The sequence below is a fragment of the Hyperolius riggenbachi genome, chromosome 10 (assembly GCF_040937935.1).
Source record: "Hyperolius riggenbachi isolate aHypRig1 chromosome 10, aHypRig1.pri, whole genome shotgun sequence".
In the NCBI taxonomy this organism is placed as follows: Eukaryota; Metazoa; Chordata; class Amphibia; order Anura; family Hyperoliidae; genus Hyperolius; species Hyperolius riggenbachi.
In genome coordinates this window covers 264,619,845-264,640,938 of record NC_090655.1, presented here as the reverse complement: position 1 = coordinate 264,640,938, position 21,094 = coordinate 264,619,845, and positions in this window count along the sequence as shown.

Here is a 21,094-nt window from a genome sequence, read left to right as displayed (position 1 = left end):
TCCATGTGTAGCCGGGATTAAGAAAAGGTGCTCCGCAAATACCCATTCCATTTCCTTGATACTGTGATAGCAAGATCACTGCATAAGCAACGCCACTGTACATTGACATTACACCTCAAAAGGATCATTCACATTCTCCTACTACTCCTCTAGTGGCAGATGCTCTGCTTCTTTCCTTATCCATACAATTACTGGAGTATTGCAACAAAAACTGCAGAATGACCTTTGAGCAGACCCTAGCTAATAAACTCTCCAAAAACAAACCCTGCTATAAGCTGATAAACCCCCATACCACAAGCCCTGCACTCACTATAGCTGACACACCCCCATAGCACAAGCCCTGCACTCACTATAGCTGATACCACAAGCCCTGCACTCACTATAGCTGATACACTCCTATACCACAAGCCCCGCACTCACTATAGCTGATACACTCCTATACCACAAGCCCCGCACTCACTATAGCTGATACATTCCCATACCACAAGCCCTACACTCACTATAGCTGATACACTCCCATACCACAAGCCCTGCACTCACTATAGCTGATACACTCCCATACCACAAGCCCTGCACTTATAAAGCTGATACATTCCCATACCACAAGCCCTGCAATCACTATAGCTGATACACTCCCATACCACAAGCTCTGCACTCACTATAGCTGATACACCCCCATACCACAAGCCTTGCACTCACTATAGCTGATACACTCCCCATACCACAAGCCCTGCACTCACTATAGCTGATACACTCCCATACCACAAGCCCTGCACTCACTATAGCTGATACATTCCCATACCACAAGCCCTGCACTCACTATAGCTGATACACTCCTATACCACAAGCCCTGCACTCACTATAGCTGATACAATCCCATACCACAAGCCCTGCAATCACTATAGCTGATACACTCCCATACCACAAGCCCTGCATTCACTAAAGATGATACACTCCCATACCACAAGCCCTATACTCACTTTAGCTGACACACTCCCATATCACAAGCCTTGAACTGACTATAGCTGATACACCCCCATACCACAAGCCCTGCACTCACTATAACTGATACACTCCCATACCACAAGCCCTGCACCCACTATAGCTGATACACTCCCATACCACAAGCCCTGCACTCACTATAGCTGATACACTCCCATACCACAAGCCCTGCACTCACTATAGCTGATACACTCCCATACCACAAGCCCTGCACTCACTATAGCTGATACACTTCCATACCACAAGCCCTGCACTCACTATAGTTGATACACTCCCATAGCACAAGCCCTGCATTCACTAAAATGATACACTCCCATACCACAAGCCCTGCACTCACTACAGCTGATACACTCCCATACCACAAGCCCTGCACTCACTATAGCTGATACACTGCCATACCACAAGCCTCACACTCACTATAGCTGATAACACTCTAATACCACAAGCCCTGCACTCACCATAGCTGATACACCCCATACCACAAGCCCTGCACTCACTATATCTCATACCCTCCAATACCACAAGCCCTGCACTCACTATATCTGACACACTCCCATACCACAAGCCCTGCACTCACTATAGCTGATACACTCCCATACCACAAGCCCTGCACTCACTATAGCTGATACACTCCCACACCACAAGCCCTGCACTTACTATAGCTGATACACTCCCACACCACAAGCCCTGCCCTCACTATAGCTGATACATTCCCATACCACAAGCCCTGAACTCACTATAGCGGATACACTCCCATACCACAAGCCCTGCACTCACTATAGCTGATACACTTCCATCCCACAAGCCCTGCACTCACTATAGTTGATACACTCCCATACCACAAGCCCTGCACTCACTACAGCTGATACACTCCCATACCACAAGCCCTGCACGCACTATAGCTGATACACTGCCATACCACAAGCCTCACACTCACTATAGCTGATAACACTCTAATACCACAATCCCTGCACTCACCATAGCTGATACACTCCCATACCACAAGCCCTGCACTCACTATAGCTGATACACTCCCACACCACAAGCCCTGCACTCACTATAGCTGATACACTCCCATACCACAAGCCCTGTACTCACTATAACTGATACACCCCAGACCACAAGCCCTGCACTCACTATAGCTGACACACTTCCATTCCACAAGCCGTGCACTCACTATAGTTGATACACTCCCATAGCACAAGCCCTGCACTCACTACAGCTGACACACTCCCATACCACAAGCCCTGCACTCACCATAGCTGATACACTCCATACCACAAGCCCTGCACTCACTATAGCTAATACACTCCCATACCACAAGCCCTGCACTCACTATAGCTGATACACTCCCATACCACAAGCCCTGCACTCACTATAGCTAATACACTCCCACACCACAAGCCCTGCACTCACTATAGCTGATACACTGCCATACCACAAGCCTCACACTCACTATAGCTGATAACACTCTAATACCACAAGCCCTGCACTCACCATAGCTGATACACTCCCATACCACAAGCCCTGCACTCACTATATCTGACACACTCCCATACCACAAGCCCTGCACTCACTATAGCTGATACACTCCCATACCACAAGCCCTGCACTTACTATAGCTGATACACTCCCACACCACAAGCCCTGCACTCACTATATCTGATACACTCCCATACCACAAGCCCTGCACTCACTATAGCTGATACACCCCCATACCACAAGCCCTGCACTCACTATAGCTGATACACCCCCATACCACAAGCCCTGCACTCACTATAGCTGATACACTCCCATACCACAAGCCCTGTACTCACTATAGCTGATACATTCCCATAACACAAGCCCTGCACTCACTATAGCTGATACACTCCCATACCACAAGCCCTGCACTCACTATAGCTGATACACCCCCATACCACAAGCCCTGCACTCACTATAGCTGATACACCCCCATACCACAAGCCCTGCACTCACTATAGCTGATACACCCCCATACCACAAGCCTTGCACTCACTATAGCTGATACACTCCCCATACCACAAGCCCTGCACTCACTATAGCTGATACACTCCCATACCACAAGCCCTGCACTCACTATAGCTGATACATTCCCATACCACAAGCCCTGCACTCACTATAGCTGATACACTCCTATACCACAAGCCCTGCACTCACTATAGCTGATACAATCCCATACCACAAGCCCTGCACTCATTATAGCTGATACACTCCCATACCACAAGCCCTGCACTCACTATAGCTGATACACTCCCATATCACAAGCCTTGAACTGACTATAGCTGGTACACTCCCATACCACAAGCCCTGCACTCACTATAGCTGATACACTCCTATACCACAAGCCCCGCACTCACTATAGCTGATAAACTCCCATACCACAAGCCCTGCACTCACTATAGCTGATACACTCCCATACCACAAGCCCTGTACTCACTATAACTGATACACCCCATACCACAAGCCCTGCACTCACTATAGCTGATACACTTCCATTCCACAAGCCGTGCACTCACTATAGTTGATACACTCCCATACCACAAGCCCTGCACTCACTATAGCTGATACACCCCATACCACAAGCCCTGCACTCACTACAGCTGATACACTCCCATACCACAAGCCCTGCACTCACCATAGCTGATACACTCCATACCACAAGCCCTGCACTCACTATAGCTAATACACTCCCATACCACAAGCCCTGCACTCACTATAGCTGATACACTCCCATACCACAAGCCCTGCACTCACTATAGCTAATACACTCCCACACCACAAGCCCTGCACTCACTATAGCTGATACACTGCCATACCACAAGCCTCACACTCACTATAGCTGATAACACTCTAATACCACAAGCCCTGCACTCACCATAGCTGATACACTCCCATACCACAAGCCCTGCACTCACTATATCTGACACACTCCCATACCACAAGCCCTGCACTCACTATAGCTGATACACTCCCATACCACAAGCCCTGCACTTACTATAGCTGATACACTCCCACACCACAAGCCCTGCACTCACTATAGCTGATACACTCCCATACCACAAACCCTGCACTCACTATAGCTGATACACTCCCATACCACAAGCCCCGCACTCACTATAGCTGATACACTCCTATACCACAAGCCCCGCACTCACTATAGCTGATATACTCCCATACCACAAGCCCTGCACTCACTATAGCTGATACACTCCCATACCACAAGCCCTGTACTCACTATAGCTGATACATTCCCATACCACAAGCCCTGTACTCACTATAGCTGATACATTCCCATACCACAAGCCCTGCACTCACTATATCTGATACACTCCCATACCACAAGCCCTGCACTCACTATAGCTGATACACCCCCATACCACAAGCCCTGCACTCACTATAGCTGATACACCCCCATACCACAAGCCCTGCACTCACTATAGCTGATACACTCCCATACCACAAGCCCTGTACTCACTATAGCTGATACATTCCCATAACACAAGCCCTGCACTCACTATAGCTGATACACTCCCATACCACAAGCCCTGCACTCACTATAGCTGATACACCCCCATACCACAAGCCCTGCACTCACTATAGCTGATACACCCCCATACCACAAGCCCTGCACTCACTATAGCTGATACACCCCCATACCACAAGCCTTGCACTCACTATAGCTGATACACTCCCCATACCACAAGCCCTGCACTCACTATAGCTGATACACTCCCATACCACAAGCCCTGCACTCACTATAGCTGATACATTCCCATACCACAAGCCCTGCACTCACTATAGCTGATACACTCCTATACCACAAGCCCTGCACTCACTATAGCTGATACAATCCCATACCACAAGCCCTGCACTCATTATAGCTGATACACTCCCATACCACAAGCCCTGCACTCACTATAGCTGATACACTCCCATATCACAAGCCTTGAACTGACTATAGCTGGTACACTCCCATACCACAAGCCCTGCACTCACTATAGCTGATACACTCCTATACCACAAGCCCCGCACTCACTATAGCTGATAAACTCCCATACCACAAGCCCTGCACTCACTATAGCTGATACACTCCCACACCACAAGCCCTGCACTCACTATAGCTGATACACTCCCATACCACAAGCCCTGTACTCACTATAACTGATACACCCCATACCACAAGCCCTGCACTCACTATAGCTGATACACTTCCATTCCACAAGCCGTGCACTCACTATAGTTGATACACTCCCATAGCACAAGTCCTGCACTCACTACAGCTGATACACTCCCATACCACAAGCCCTGCACTCACTATATCTGATACACTCCCATACCACAAGCCCTGCACTCACTATTTCTGACACACTCCCATACCACAAGCCCTGCACTCACTATAGCTGATACACTCCCATACCACAAGCCCTGCACTCACTATAGCTGATACACTCCCACACCACAAGCCCTGCACTCACTATAGCTGATACACTCCCATACCACAAGCCCTGCACTCACTATAGCTGATACACTCCCACACCACAAGCCCTGCACTTACTATAGCTGATACACTCCCACACCACAAGCCCTGCACTCACTATAGCTGATACACTACCATACCACAAGCCCTGCACTCACTATAGCTGATACACTCCCACACCACAAGCCCTGCACCCACTATAGCTGATACATTCCCATACCACAAGCCCTGCACCCACTATAGCTGTGTCACGAACTGTCTCCTGTCATTTCCTGCTGCCTGTTGGTGGTAGTAGCTTGGACTGCCCTGGACATTCATTGCTCCACCAGCAGAGGGCTCTAAGGACTTTGCCTTATCCTGAACCTCCACCATCCACCAGCAGGTGGCCTGTTACTGCCTTCACAAAGACTTGCAGTTCCCTGTTTGGCCTCTGGATGGCTTCATGGGAACTCTCATTAAAACTGTTCACCACCAGCTGCATCCTGTGGTTGCTGATCACTTGGACTATTTAAGGACTGCCTTTTCCCCTTGCTAATTGCCAGAACTTTAAGTTTCCAGGTCTGAGTTTCTGGACACCCTGGTTCCTGTTCCCTGCCCTGATTCCTTTGTATGCCTTCCCGTTGCCAAACCTGTTTATTCTGTCTGAGACCTTGCTTTTGTCTAATCCCTGGTACCGTGCTTTTCTGATTACCTGTTGCTGACCTTGCTCTCCTGCTGACTCTGATATTCTGCCTAATCCCTTTTGTACTGCGATTGTGTATATATTTCCTGTATATATAATTATGCACTTAGTTAGATAGATAGTCAGGTGTTGTATATATTTGTCACTGCTTCCCGGGTTATTTGTATATATTGTGTGCTGTGCATATGTTTGTGTGATATTTGCATTATGCTTGCATGTATGCTTGCATTATTGCATTCGCAATAAATCATTATTTTGCACCTTAATTCCTGGCTCCAGTGTCTGTATACTGCAAACAGTGGTCAAACCCTGTTTCTCCATTCAGGCTCCTGACAGAAAGTTCTGGCCATATATACACTGACCACTGCAGCTATACTGCACACTGATACCTGGCTGTTATGTCCAAAAATGGATCTGCAACAAATTGATTATTATGCATTGCTTGCTGATGAGGATGAAGCTGAGTGTCGTGCAGATTTTGCTGATTTCTCTAAAGCTGAATTGCAGCAGTTGATTAGCCAGACATATAGTTATGTCAAATTAGGAATAATTCGTACAGAAGATATTGAAAATTTAGCCAGGATCTGGAATGATCTTGCATACCCCAAAATGACAAATATTTGCATGCAACCTGATTCTGACCAAGGTGTAGTCAGTGATTATGATCCACCGTTTGACAATTATGCCATAGAAGCTCTGATTAACTTGTTTGAAGATGACAGGGAATATTTTCTTGATCATTACTCAAACAAAGGTAAACAGACTGTGCAGGCTTGCATAGATTCCCTCCAGTCCCTGATCACTCAGGGAATATGCAAGTATGGGAAAGCCTCCCTTTTGCTAAATGCATGGCAGAGAATTATCTCTGCAGGTTCCACAGCTCCTGCCTTACCTGTTATAAGTCCTGTCCAGGTTGATTTTACTTCTGAACAAGTTAACATGTACTATAGTTATTTGAAGACAGACAGAAAAGCATTTTTTGACTTTTACATTAAGCAAAGCTTTGCATTTGTTTCTGGATGTAAATGTGCGGTTGAGAGTCTATTGTCTGACAGAAAATGTAAGCCTGAGTCAGCCCATGCTTTGATCAATGCATATTCAGAAATCTTGTCATTATGCACACCTCCTGTTAACCCTCTGAATGCCACTCACTCCCAGCCCACTGCAGTTAAAGAGCTGCAAAGTCAGTCTCCCAGCAAAGAAGAATTTAATTTTATTTTTGACTCTGAACTGATTGATGATTTGTTTGATTTTCTGAGAAAGGATAGAGAAGGATTTATTAAGTATTACTGTGACAAAAGTGAAGGTTTTGTGTCTGCCTGTATACGAGCAACTGAGACATTGATTGCGCATAGGCTTTGCAAGTATGAATCCGCTTCTGCCTTAATTGCTGCCTATTTAGAAGTCCTGCAAGTAATAAATTCTTCAGTTAACCCTCCGAATGTCTGTCACATTCAGAATCCTCAGCCCACAGCTACTAAACAGCTTAAATGCCAATCGCCCATTACAAAACAATTTGATTTCATTTTTAACTCTGATCAGATTGATCACTTATATGGTTATTTAAAGAGAGACAAACAAGGGTTTTATGAATCTTACTTTGAGAAGGGGGAATTGTATGTGTCTGCCTGTGTTCGTGCAACTGAGTCATTGATGCTGCATAAGCTCTGTAAGCGTGAATTTGCTTCTATGTTGATTACTGCCTGGCGTGAAAGCCTTTCTTCCTGTTTCCACTCTCCTCCTTCTGCTCATTCTCCATGTATCTCTTCTTGTTCCCAGAACTCAGAACCTGCAATAGTTAAAAAACCTGTAAAAACAGCAACATTACAAACCGCTATCAGATCCACACCTTGGTCCTGGCAGTATCCAGTTATATCAAGAGAACCTGCTGTTCCAGTTTCCAGAGTGGTCACCAAAACCAGACGCAAATACTTTCCTACAGCTTCCATTACTCCAGTCATCTCACCTTCCGTGCAGCCTCCAGTCATCTCGCCTTCCGTGCAGCCTCCAGTCATCTCGCCTTCCGTGCAGCCTCCAGTCATCTCGCCTTCCGTGCAGCCTCCAGTCATCTCGCCTTCCGTGCAGCCTCCAGTCATCTCGCCTTCCGTGCAGCCTCCAGTCATCTCGCCTCCTGTGCAGCCTCCAGTCATCTCGCCTCCTGTGCAGCCTCCAGTCATCTCGCCTCCTGTGCAGCCTCCAGTCATCTCGCCTCCTTTGCAGCCTCCAGTCATCTCGCCTCCAGTCATCTCGCCTCCTGTGCAGCCTCCAGTCATCTCGCCTCCTGTGCAGCCTCCAGTCATCTCGCCTCCTGTGCAGCCTCCAGTCATCTCGCCTCCTGTGCAGCCTCCAGTCATCTCGCCTCCTGTGCAGCCTCCATCTAACTCCTGTTTGGTGCAGCCTCCAGTTAATGTTCCTGTGACACTTGTTATACAGACTCTTGCCTTCCTCTCACAACTCTTGCAGACTTTGTATGCTCCAGAATCCAGTCCTGCCGTTTATTTGTCTACAAAGCCTTGTCTCCAGCCTGCAGAGACTTTGCCTCCGTCTCCAGAGCCTTGTGCTCAGTCTGCAAAACCTCATTTCCAGTCTGCAGAGACTTCAAATCAACCTGCAGAATCCTGCTCACAGTCTGCAGAACCTTGTTCCCAGTCTGCAGAATATTGCCTCCAGCCTGCAGGGACTTTGCCTCAGTCTGCAGAACCTCACTTCCAGCCTGCAGAGACTTTGATCCAATTTGCAAAAGTTTGCATCCAGTCTGCAGAAACCTGCACCCAGCCTGCAGAATGTAGCCCTCAGTCTGCAGAATCTCGCCCTCTGCTGGTAGAGACTTTGCCTCAAGATACAGAAAACTGCATACAGCCTACAGAACCTAGTATCTTGCCCACACAGTCTCAGTGCCAGCTCACACAAACTGTATCAGGGTCTCAGCCAAAGGTCCAGTCAAGTGCTCAGCCAACGGTTCAGCCATGCGCTCAGCCAACGGCCCAGCCAAATGCTAAGCCAAAGGTCCAGATCCATGAAGTTATACAGTCTGTTGCCCTGCCTGAAACTACTGAGCCTGTTAACCTGTCTGAAGTTTTCCTGCCTTCTGTTTCACCTGATGTTATGCAATCTGCTGCCCAGCTGTCACAGACTTCTGCCGCTGCCCAGCCGTCACAGACTTCTGCCGCTGCCCAGCCGTCACAGACTTCTGCCGCTGCCCAGCCTCCACAGACTTCTGCCGCTGCCCAGCCTCCACAGACTTCTGCCGCTGCCCAGCCTCCACAGACTTCTGCCGCTGCCCAGCCTCCACAGACTTCTGCCGCTGCCCAGCCTCCACAGACTTCTGCCGCCGCTGCCCAGCCTCCACAGACTTCTGCCGCCGCTGCCCAGCCTCCACAGACTTCTGCCGCTGCCCAGCCTCCACAGACTTCTGCCGCTGCCCAGCCTCCACAGACTTCTGCCGCTGCCCAGCCTCCACAGACTTCTGCCGCTGCCCAGCCTCCACAGACTTCTGCCGCTGCTCAGCCTCCACAGACTTCTGCCGCTGCTCAGCCTCCACAGACTTCTGCCGCTGCTCAGCCTCCACAGACTTCTGCCGCTGCCCAGCCTCCACAGACTTCTGCCGCTGCCCAGCCTCCACAGACTTCTGCCGCTGCCCAGCCTCCACAGACTTCTGCCGCTGCCCAGCCTCCACAGACTTCTGCCGCTGCCCAGCCTCCACAGACTTCTGCCGCTGCCCAGCCTCCACAGACTTCTGCCGCTGCCCAGCCTCCACAGACTTCTGCCGCTGCCCAGCCGTCACAGGCTTCTGCTGCTGCCCAGCCGCTAGAGACTCCTGCTGCCAACGCTCCTGATGGTGCCAAAACTACTGTCTGCTCTGTTGGTACCAAGCCTGCTGCATCGCCTGATGTCTGCCAGTTCCCTGCTCTGCCTGAGACCTGCCAACCTGTTGTCCAGTCTCCTGCCAAGCCTGATGATCCTGTCCAGTCTCCTGCTCAGCCTGGTGATGCATGCCAGTCTCCTGCCAAGCCTGTTAGTACCCGCCAGTCTCCTGTTCAGCCTGATCCTGCCAAGCCTCATGCCTGCCAGTCTCCTGCTCAGCCTGATGATGCATGCCAGTCTCCTGCCAAGCCTCTTGGTGCCTGCCAGTCTCCTGTTCAGCCTGATCTTGCCCAGTTTCCTGCTAAGCCTGATGATCCTGTCCAGTCTCCTGTCCTGCCTGATGTCTGCCAATCTCCTGTTAAGTCTGATCCTGTCCTGTCTTCTACCAAGCCTGATGATGCGTGCCAGTTTCCTGCTCTGCCTGAAACCTGCCAACCTGTTATCAAGCCTGATGCCTGCCAGTTTCCTGTTTCACTGCTTGATGGTTTCCGGTGTGTGTTCCAGCTTCCTGAGGTCCAGTTTCCAACATTGCTGGCTGTTCAAAGAATTCTGGTCATATTTTGGTTGGCATTGTTTCCCTCCCTGCCCACCCAGGTCTGGCATTTGCTGTTTTCAGTACTTTTTGCTTTTTTCTGGGTCCTGCCTGATGCTATACAGTTTTTCATCCAACCTGTTTCCCTGCCTGGTGATCTTCATGATGCGTTCCTGTTTTCTAAAAACACAGTTGCAAAATTTAATTTTTTGTTTACTTCCCTGATCACCCAGCCATGGTATCCACTACGAACCCTATTTAAAATTGTTTTGCCTGCCGTCTCCTGGGACCCTGGTGGTGGGTTTGTAAGGTCATGGTGGAGCGTCCTGAGGCCGCTCCTTAAGGGGGGGGCTATGTCACGAACTGTCTCCTGTCATTTCCTGCTGCCTGTTGGTGGTAGTAGCTTGGACTGCCCTGGACATTCATTGCTCCACCAGCAGAGGGCTCTAAGGACTTTGCCTTATCCTGAACCTCCACCATCCACCAGCAGGTGGCCTGTTACTGCCTTCACAAAGACTTGCAGTTCCCTGTTTGGCCTCTGGATGGCTTCATGGGAACTCTCATTAAAACTGTTCACCACCAGCTGCATCCTGTGGTTGCTGATCACTTGGACTATTTAAGGACTGCCTTTTCCCCTTGCTAATTGCCAGAACTTTAAGTTTCCAGGTCTGAGTTTCTGGACACCCTGGTTCCTGTTCCCTGCCCTGATTCCTTTGTATGCCTTCCCGTTGCCAAACCTGTTTATTCTGTCTGAGACCTTGCTTTTGTCTAATCCCTGGTACCGTGCTTTTCTGATTACCTGTTGCTGACCTTGCTCTCCTGCTGACTCTGATATTCTGCCTAATCCCTTTTGTACTGCGATTGTGTATATATTTCCTGTATATATAATTATGCACTTAGTTAGATAGATAGTCAGGTGTTGTATATATTTGTCACTGCTTCCCGGGTTATTTGTATATATTGTGTGCTGTGCATATGTTTGTGTGATATTTGCATTATGCTTGCATGTATGCTTGCATTATTGCATTCGCAATAAATCATTATTTTGCACCTTAATTCCTGGCTCCAGTGTCTGTATACTGCAAACAGTGGTCAAACCCTGTTTCTCCATTCAGGCTCCTGACAAGCTGATACATTCCCATACCACAAGCCCTGCACTCACTATAGCTGATACACTCCCATACCACAAGCCCTGCACTCACTAAAGCTGATACATTCCCATACCACAATCCCTGCACTCACTATAGCTGATACACTCCCATACCACAAGCCCTGCACTCACTATAGCTGATACACTCCCATACCACAAGCCCTGCACTCACTATAGCTGATAAACTCCCATACCACAAGCCCTGCACTCACTATAGCTGATACACTCCCACACCACAAGCCCTGCACTCACTATAGCTGATACACTCCCATACCACAAGCCCTGTACTCACTATAACTGATACACCCCATACCACAAGCCCTGCACTCACTATAGCTGATACACTTCCATTCCACAAGCCGTGCACTCACTATAGTTGATACACTCCCATAGCACAAGCCCTGCACTCACTACAGCTGATACACTCCCATACCACAAGCCCTGCACTCACTATATCTGATACACTCCCATACCACAAGCCCTGCACTCACTATTTCTGACACACTCCCATACCACAAGCCTTGCACTCACTATAGCTGATACACTCCCATACCACAAGCCCTGCACTCACTATAGCTGATACACTCCCACACCACAAGCCCTGCACTTACTATAGCTGATACACTCCCACACCACAAGCCCTGCACTCACTATAGCTGATACACTACCATACCACAAGCCCTGCACTCACTATAGCTGATACACTCCTATACCACAAGCCCCACACTCACTATAGCTGATACATCCCATACCACAAGCCCTGCCCTCACTATAGCTGATACATTCCCATACCACAAGCCCTGCACTCACTATAGCTGATACACTCCCATACCACAAGCCCTGCACTCACTAAAGCTGATACATTCCCATACCACAATCCCTGCACTCACTATAGCTGATACACTCCCATACCACAAGCCCTGCACTCACTATAGCTGATACACTCCCATACCACAAGCCCTGCACTCACTATAGCTGATACATTCCCACACCACAAGCCCTGCACTCACTATAGCTGATACACTCCCACACCACAAGCCATGCACTCACTATAGCTGATATACTCCCATACCACAAGCCCTGCACTCACTATAGCTGATACACTCCCATACCACAAGCCCTGCACTCACTATAGCTGATACACTCCCATACCACAAGCCATGCACTCACTATAGCTGATACACCCCCATACCACAAGCCCTGTACTCACTATAGCTGATTCAATCCCATACCACAAGCCCTGCACTCACTATAGCTGATACACTCCCATACCACAAGTCCTGCACTCACTATAGCTGATACACTCCCATACCACAAGCCCTGCACTCACTATAGCTGATACACCCCCATACCACAAGCCCTGTACTCACTATAGCTGATACACTCCCATACCACAAGTCCTGCACTCACTATAGCCGACACACTCCCATACCACAAGCCCTGTACTCCCAATAGCTGATACACCCCCATACCACAAGCCCTGCCCTCACTATAGCTGATACACTCCCATACCACAAGTCCTGCACTCACTATAGCTGAAACACTCCCATACCACAAGCCCTGCACTCTCTATAGCTGATATACTCCCATCCCAAAAGCCCCGCACTCACTATAGCTGATACACTCCCATACCACAAGCCCTGCACTCACTATAGCTGATACATTCCCATACCACAAGCCCTGCACTCACTATAGCTGATACACTCCTATACCACAAGCCCTGCACTCACTATAGCTGATACAATCCCATACCACAAGCCCTGCAATCACTATAGCTGATACACTCCCATACCACAAGCCCTGCATTCACTAAAGATGATACACTCCCATACCACAAGCCCTACACTCACTATAGCTGACACACTCCCATATCACAAGCCTTGAACTGACTATAGCTGATACACCCCCATACCACTAGCCCTGCACTCACTATAGCTGATACACTCCCATACCACAAGCCCTGCACTCACTATAGCTGATATACTTCCATACCACAAGCCCTGCACTCACTATAGTTGATACACTCCCATAGCACAAGTCCTGCATTCACTAAAATGATACACTCCCATACCACAAGCCCTGCACTCACTAGAGCTGATACACTCCCATACCACAAGCCCTGCACTCACTATAGCTGATACACTGCCATACCACAAGCCTCACACTCACTATAGCTGATACACTCCCACACCACAAGCCCTGCACTTACTATAGCTGATACACTCCCACATCACAAGCCCTGCACTCACTATAGCTGATACACTCCTATACCACAAGCCCCACACTCACTATAGCTGATACATCCCATACCACAAGCCCTGCCCTCACTATAGCTGATACATTCCCATACCACAAGCCCTGCACTCACTATAGCTGATACACTCCCATACCACAAGCCCTGCACTCACTATAGCTGATACACTTCCATCCTACAAGCCCTGCACTCACTATAGTTGATACACTCCCATAGCACAAGCCCTGCATTCACTAAAGCTGATACACTCCCATACCACAAGCCCTGCACTCACTACAGCTGATACACTCCCATACCACAAGCCCTGCACTCACTATAGCTGATACACTGCCATACCACAAGCCTCACACTCACTATAGCTGATAACACTCTAGTACCACAAGCCCTGCACTCACCATAGCTGATACACCCCATACCACAAGCCCTGCACTCACTATAGCTAATACACTCCCATACCACAAGCCCTGCACTCACTATAGCTGATACACTCCCATACCACAAGCCCTGCACTCACTATAGCTAATACACTCCCACACCACAAGCCCTGCACGCACTATAGCTGATACACTGCTATACCACAAGCCTCACACTCACTATAGCTGATAACACTCTAATACCACAAGCCCTGCACTCACCATAGCTGATACACCCCATACCACAAGCCCTGCACTCACTATAGCTAATACACTCCCATACCACAAGCCCTGCACTCACTATAGCTGATACACTCCCATACCACAAGCCCTGCACTCACTATAGCTAATACACTTCCACACCACAAGCCCTGCACTTACTATAGCTGATACACTCCCACACCACAAGCCCTGCACTCACTATAGCTGATACACTCCCATACCACAAACCCTGCACTCACTATAGCTGATACACTCCCATACCACAAGCCCCGCACTCACTATAGCTGATACACTCCTATACCACAAGCCCCGCACTCACTATAGCTGATATACTCCCATACCACAAGCCCTGCACTCACTATAGCTGATACACTCCCATACCACAAGCCCTGTACTCACTATAGCTGATACATTCCCATACCACAAGCCCTGTACTCACTATAGCTGATACATTCCCATACCACAAGCCCTGCACTCACTATATCTGATACACTCCCATACCACAAGCCCTGCACTCACTATAGCTGATACACCCCCATACCACAAGCCCTGCACTCACTATAGCTGATACACCCCCATACCACAAGCCTGCACTCACTATAGCTGATACACTCCCATACCACAAGCCCTGTACTCACTATAGCTGATACATTCCCATAACACAAGCCCTGCACTCACTATAGCTGATACACCCCCATACCACAAGCCCTGCACTCAGTATAGCTGATACACTCCCATACCACAAGCCCTGTACTCACTATAGCTGATACACTCCCATACCACAAGCCCTGCACTCACTATAGCTGATACACCCCCATACCACAAGCCCTGCACTCAGTATAGCTGATACACCCCCATACCACAAGCCCTGCACTCACTATAGCTGATACACCCCCATACCACAAGCCTTGCACTCACTATAGCTGATACACTCCCCATACCACAAGCCCTGCACTCACTATAGCTGATACACTCCCATACCACAAGCCCTGCACTCACTATAGCTGATACATTCCCATACCACAAGCCCTGCACTCACTATAGCTGATACACTCCCATACCACAAGCCCTGCACTCACTATAGCTGATACAATCCCATACCACAAGCCCTGCACTCATTATAGCTGATACACTCCCATACCACAAGCCCTGCATTTACTAAAGCTGATACACTCCCATACCACAAGCCCTGCACTCACTATAGCTGATACACTCCCATATCACAAGCCTTGAACTGACTATAGCTGGTACACTCCCATACCACAAGCCCTGCACTCACTATAGCTGATACACTCCTATACCACAAGCCCCGCACTCACTATAGCTGATAAACTCCCATACCACAAGCCCTGCACTCACTATAGCTGATACACTCCCACACCACAAGCCCTGCACTCACTATAGCTGATACACTCCCATACCACAAGCCCTGCACTCACTATAGCTGATACACTTCCATTCCACAAGCCCTGCACTCACTATAGTTGATACACTCCCATAGCACAAGCCCTGCATTCACTAAAGCTGATACACTCCCATACCACAAGCCCTGCACTCACTATATCTGATACACTCCCATACCACAAGCCCTGCACTCACTATATCTGACACACTCCCACACCACAAGCCCTGCACTCACTATATCTGACACACTCCCACACCACAAGCCCTGCACTCACTATAGCTGATACACTCCCATACCACAAGCCCTGCACTCACTATAGCTGATACACTTCCATTCCACAAGCCGTGCACTCACTATAGTTGATACACTCCCATAGCACAAGCCCTGCACTCACTACAGCTGATACACTCCCATACCACAAGCCCTGCACTCACTATATCTGATACACTCCCATACCACAAGCCCTGCACTCACTATTTCTGACACACTCCCATACCACAAGCCCTGCACTCACTATAGCTGATACACTCCCATACCACAAGCCCTGCACTCACTATAGCTGATACACTCCCACACCACAAGCCCTGCACTTACTATAGCTGATACACTCCCACACCACAAGCCCTGCACTCACTATAGCTGATACACTACCATACCACAAGCCCTGCCCTCACTATAGCTGATACACTCCCACACCACAAGCCCTGCACCCACTATAGCTGATACATTCCCATACAACAAGCCCTGCACCCACTATAGCTGATACATTCCCATACCACAAGCCCTGCACTCACTATAGCTGATACACTCCCATACCACAAGCCCTGCACTCACTAAAGCTGATACATTCCCATACCACAATCCCTGCACTCACTATAGCTGATACACTCCCATACCACAAGCCCTGCACTCACTATAGCTGATACACTCCCATACCACAAGCCCTGCACTCACTATAGCTGATACACTCCCATACCACAAGCCCTGCACTCACTATAGCTGATACACTCCCATACCACAAGCCATGCACTCACTATAGCTGATACACTCCCATACCACAAGCCCTGCACTCACTATAGCTGATACACTCCCATACCACAAGCCCTGCACTCACTATAGCTAATACACCCCCATACCACAAGCCCTGTACTCACTATAACTGATACACCCCATACCACAAGCCCTGCACTCACTATAGCTGATACACTCCCATAGCACAAGCCCTGCACTCACTATAGCTGATACACCCCCATACCACAAGCCCTGTACTCACTATAGCTGATTCAATCCCATACCACAAGCCCTGCACTCACTATAGGTGATACACTCCCATACCACAAGCCCTGCACTCACTATAGGTGATACACTCCCATACCACAAGCCCTGCACTCACTATAGCCGACACACTCCCATACCACAAGCCCTGTACTCCCTATAGCTGATACACCCCCATACCACAAGCCCTGCCCTCACTATAGCTGATACACTCCCATACCACAAGCCCTGCACTCTCTATAGCTGATATACTCCCATACCAAAAGCCCCGCACTCACTATAGCTTATACACCCCATACCACAAGCCCTGCACTCGCTATAGCTGATACACCCCCATACCACAAGCCCTGTACTCACTATAGCTGATTCAATCCCATACCACAAGCCCTGCACTCACTATAGGTGATACACTCCCATACCACAAGTCCTGCACTCACTATAGCTGAAACACTCCCATACCACAAGCCCTGCACTCTCTATAGTTGATATACTCCCATACCAAAAGCCCCACACTCACTATAGCTTATACACCCCATACCACAAGCCCTGCACTCACTATAGCTGATACATTCCAATACCACACGCCCTGCACTCACTATAGCTGATACACCCCCATACCACAAGCCCTGCACTCACTGTAGCTGATACACTCCCATACCACAAGCCCTGCACTCACTAAAGCTGATACATTCCCATACCACAATCCCTGCACTCACTATAGCTGATACACTCCCATACCACAAGCCCTGCACTCACTATAGTTGATACACTCCCATAGCACAAGCCCTGCATTCACTATAGCTGATACACTCCCATACCACAAGCCCTGCACTCACTACAGCTGATACACTCCCATACCACAAGCCCTGCACCTACTATAGCTGATACACTGCCATACCACAAGCCCTGCACTTACTATAGCTGATACACTCCCACACCACAAGCCCTGCACTCACTATAGCTGATACACTCCCATACCACAAACCCTGCACTCACTATAGCTGATACACTCCCATACCACAAGCCCTGCACTCACTACAGCTGATACACTCCCATACCACAAGCCCTGCACCTACTATAGCTGATACACTGCCATACCACAAGCCCTGCACTTACTATAGCTGATACACTCCCACACCACAAGCCCTGCACTCACTATAGCTGATACACTCCCATACCACAAGCCCTGCACTCACTATAGCTGATACACTCCCACACCACAAGCCCTGCACCCACTATAGCTGATACACTCCCACACCACAAGCCCTGCACTCACTATAGCTGATACACTCCCACACCACAAGCCCTGCACCCACTATAGCTGATACACTCCCATACCACAAGCCCTGCACTCACCATAGCTGATACAATCCCATACCACAAGCCCTGCACTCACTATATCTGACACACTCCCATACCACAAGCCCTGCACTCACTATATCTGACACACTCCCATACCACAAGCCCTGCACTCACTATAGCTGATACACTCCCACACCACAAGCCCTGCACTCACTATAGCTGATACACTCCCATACCACAAACCCTGCACTCACTATAGCTGATACACTCCCATACCACAAGCCCCGCACTCACTATAGCTGATACACTCCTATACCACAAGCCCCGCACTCACTATAGCTGATACACTCCCATACCACAAGCCCTGCACTCACTATAGCTGATACACTCCCATACCACAAGCCCTGCACTCACTATAGCTGATACACTCCCATACCACAAACCCTGCACTTACTATAGCTGATACACTCCCATACCACAAGCCCCGCACTCACTATAGCTGATACACTCCCATACCACAAGCCCTGCACTCACTATATCTGATACACTCCCATACCACAAGCCCTGCACTCACTATAGCTGATACACCCCCATACCGCAAGCCCTGCACTCACTATAGCTGATACACCCCCATACCACAAGCCCTGCACTCACTATAGCATACACTCCCATACCACAAGCCCTGTACTCACTATAGCTGATACATTCCCATAACACAAGCCCTGCACTCACTTTAGCTGATACACTCCCATACCACAAGCCCTGCACTCACTATAGCTGATACACCCCCATACCACAAGCCCTGCACTCAGTATAGCTGATACACCCCCATACCACAAGCCCTGCACTCACTATAGCTGATACACCCCCATACCACAAGCCTTGCACTCACTATAGCTGATACACTCCACATACCACAAGCCCTGCACTCACTATAGCTGATACACTCCCATACCACAAGCCCTGCACTCATTATAGCTGATACATTCCCATACCACAAGCCCTGCACTCACTATAGCTGATACACTCCTATACCACAAGCCCTGCACTCACTATAGCTGATACAATCCCATACCACAAGCCCTGCACTCATTATAGCTGATACACTCCCATACCACAAGCCCTGCATTTACTAAAGCTGATACACTCCCATACCACAAGCCCTGCACTCACTATAGCTGATACACTCCCATATCACAAGCCTTGAACTGACTATAGCTGGTACACTCCCATACCACAAGCCCTGCACTCACTATAGCTGATACACTCCTATACCACAAGCCCCGCACTCACTATAGCTGATAAACTCCCATACCACAAGCCCTGCACTCACTATAGCTGATACACTCCCACACCACAAGCCCTGCACTCACTATAGCTGATACACTACCATACCACAAGCCCCACACTCACTATAGCTGATACACCCCCATACCACAAGCCCTGCACTCACTATAGCTGATACATTTCCATTCCACAAGCCCTGCACTCACTATAGTTGATACACTCCCATAGCACAAGCCCTGCATTCACTAAAGCTGATACACTCCCACACCACAAGCCCTGCACTCACTATATCTGATACACTCCCATACCACAAGCCCTGCACTCACTATATCTGACACACTCCCACACCACAAGCCCTGCACTCACTATAGCTGACACACTCCCATACCACAAGCCCTGCACTCACTATAGCTGATACACTTCCATTCCACAAGCCGTGCACTCACTATAGTTGATACACCCCCATAGCACAAGCCCTGCACTCACTACAGCTGATACACTCCCATACCACAAGCCCTGCACTCACTATATCTGATACACTCCCATACCACAAGCCCTGCACTCACTATTTCTGACACACTCCCATACCACAAGCCCTGCACTCACTATAGCTGATACACTCCCATACCACAAGCCCTGCACTCACTATAGCTGATACACTCCCACACCACAAGCCCTGCACTTACTATAGCTGATACACTCCCACACCACAAGCCCTGCACTCACTATAGCTGATACACTACCATACCACAAGCCCTGCACTCACTATAGCTGATACACTCCCACACCACAAGCCCTGCACCCACTGTAGCTGATACATTCCCATACCACAAGCCCTGCACCCACTATAGCTGATACATTCCCATACCACAAGCCCTGCACTCACTATAGCTGATACACTCCCATACCACAAGCCCTACACTCACTATAGCTGATACACTCCCATACCACAAGCTCTGCACTCACTATAGCTGATACACTCCCATACCACAAGCCCTGCACTCACTAAAGCTGATACATTCCCATACCACAATCCCTGCACTCACTATAGCTGATACACTCCCATACCACAAGCCCTGCACTCACTATAGCTGATACACTCCCATACCACAAGCCCTGCACTCACTATAGCTGATACATTCCCACACCACAAGCCCTGCACTCACTATAGCTGATACACTCCCACACCACAAGCCATGCACTCACTA